Source organism: Bacillus rossius, chromosome 1, assembly GCF_032445375.1.
Source record: "Bacillus rossius redtenbacheri isolate Brsri chromosome 1, Brsri_v3, whole genome shotgun sequence".
Lineage (NCBI taxonomy): Eukaryota > Metazoa > Arthropoda > Insecta > Phasmatodea > Bacillidae > Bacillus > Bacillus rossius.
The window spans coordinates 324,256,143-324,258,565 of record NC_086330.1 but is presented as its reverse complement, the minus strand read 5'-3'; the positions used below and the strand labels follow the sequence as shown (position 1 = coordinate 324,258,565).

At 32.5% G+C, this 2,423-nt stretch overlaps 1 non-coding gene across 1 annotated transcript; it reads right to left on the bottom strand.

Annotated features, from left to right (window-relative positions):
* Nucleotides 1-596: 596 nt before the first annotated feature.
* Nucleotides 597-669, bottom strand: Trnar-acg (transfer RNA arginine (anticodon ACG)). The gene has a single exon. It is a non-coding gene; the product is annotated as a tRNA-Arg (tRNA).
* Between the last annotated feature and the right edge of the window lie 1,754 nt (nt 670-2,423).

The following is a 2,423-nucleotide window of genomic DNA, read 5'->3' as shown; positions in this document are numbered from 1 at the left end:
ATATGTGCTTTAAATAACAGATAGAGGAGAATTGTTTACAACAAACCTCGTCTTTGTGCTATTTTATTGTATCTGTAGCTGAGTAAATTTACGCAATAAATTAGCCATGAAAGTAAAATATTTAAAATTAAATCAACACCCAACTTTTCTTTCCCATCTAAATAGCAAAGCATTTTGGTATTATAAATTATAACGCTGATTCCAGGCTCGTATTCTGTTAACATTTCTGAATTATATTTATTATATTTTGTATTAGCTTCATAATAACACTTTCAAGGTTTTTTTGAGAAGTCCTTTAAAGTAATAAATTAACTTCTTGCATTAAACTTTATACACCTATCAAATTATTTTTTGACCAATTGCTAACATGACTGACATAAACTTTTCCTTTAGAAGTGGATAATAGAGGACATCTGCCAGGAGTCGGTTTATCCGCCACCATGTAATACTTTTGTTTCAGATCATTCAGAAGGTCCCAAAGACGACGAAAATTTAAAAAGAGGAGTGACTTGGAGGGTTTGATCAAATTCTTGCAGCAATGCACATAATTTGTTAACATATCTAGTGACAAGGTACTTCAAAAAGTTCTTACGACTCGACCCTGCCAGGATTCGAACCTGGATTCTTCTGATCCGTAGTCAGACGCGTTACCCATTGCGCCACAGGGCCTTCGATATTAATATGACTTTTACTCGATATATAATGTTAATTATTTAAATATAATGCCTACTTCGCACAATACTATTAACAGTAGTGTATATTGGTCTGTCCGGCCGCAGGGTCAAGGGTGTAGAAGCGGAGGAGGGTTACTGACCGGAGCAGAAGGTCGCCATCTTGGATTCCGATGACATTAACTAGGACCATGACCACGAACCTAGAACTCGAACTCTTTCTCGGTTGAAGTATGACACCTTGTGTGAAATTTGACATCTGATTCCATTTGTAACTAAAATCAAAAAAAAAAAATCATTAAAAAAATAAATATTAATAAAAATTATATAACTATGTCATCAAGCCAAATACCTCTGTTTTAGCCCACCAAGTTAAATTATTAACATATTCGTAAAATATTCGTAATAAGTCAATAATATTATAAAAATAAATATTAAAATCACTTGCGTCATGTTTTTCGAAGGTACTGGATTGGATTCCTGTTTTATGTACTTTAACAAATATCTCATTTTTCTTCAAATTATTTATCAGGTGACTGATCCCAAAGACATTTGCCAAAGTATATTAGTATAGTAAGAGTGGAGTTACGGAAACCATATAGGAGGCCACCATGTTAGATTACGTTTTAATATTTTAAGGTGCGTGCTGCGACAATACTGTTTTCTGTTTATCTGCTAGAGTGCACTATTGTCCATTACCATGTTATCAACTATCATAGCATCCGACATAGTATTGACTTTCTTGCCCACAATATTGAAATTATAGAAATATTATCTAAAATTACAGAACAAAATATATAATTCTTAAATCAGATACTGCATATGAATATAATAATAAATTCGATATATTGCTGTACTTGGTACGATCAATGGTCTTGGTATAAAATACTGAATAATTCGGTATCTAAAAATAATTTCCCAGATTCAATTTTATGTGAGATTAACAGAAGTAATAAAAGTATTTTTACAAATATTATATTATTTCTAGCTGTGTGTCCGATGTAATTTCCCAAATTTTCATTCACTTTTAAACCAACTTAGGGAATGAATTCCGAAAAATCCTTTCTTAGTTCTTAACTTCGTTATATAAGGAATTTGCCTGTAGAATTTCGTTATTCTTAACCCAATAGTTTAAGCTGTGCTTTATATGTCATTCAGTGTGCCCGTTTATATTTCTCAAATTATCATCCCCTATTTAATCACTTTACATGTCAAATTTACAAAAATCCTTAATTAGTGCCTACCTACGTTATATAAGTAACTCCTATCCAAAATTTTATGCTTCTAGACCGAACAGTTTAATATGTAAGTTGTCAGACATTCAGTGTTAGATTTTTATTAAGTAGATATAATTACTATTATCTTACAAATAGAGAGTATATACATAATTATTATCAATTCCTTTAGTTCCATGTGATTTTTAAGACAGTCGTTTGAATGTTTTAGTTTGAGTTTAAGAGCTTCTTTTCGTGACACTTTATTACCACTTATCACAATTGTGCCGCACTGTGGCCGGGTTTATCGAGCAACACTGTTCATAGCACATGCGACTACTACCGACAATATGCAAAAGTCTTATCACAGTAGATACATCAGTGCCTATATATGGGGGATATTAGCACAACGGTGTTGGAATATGATGAGATGGGTGCAATTGCCTGTCATGTAGACAAAGTTTTCCGTTATATGATGACATGACACCAGTTCAAGTGTCTTCCGCTGAATAAACTTTCTTCGTTAATGTCGGTTTAG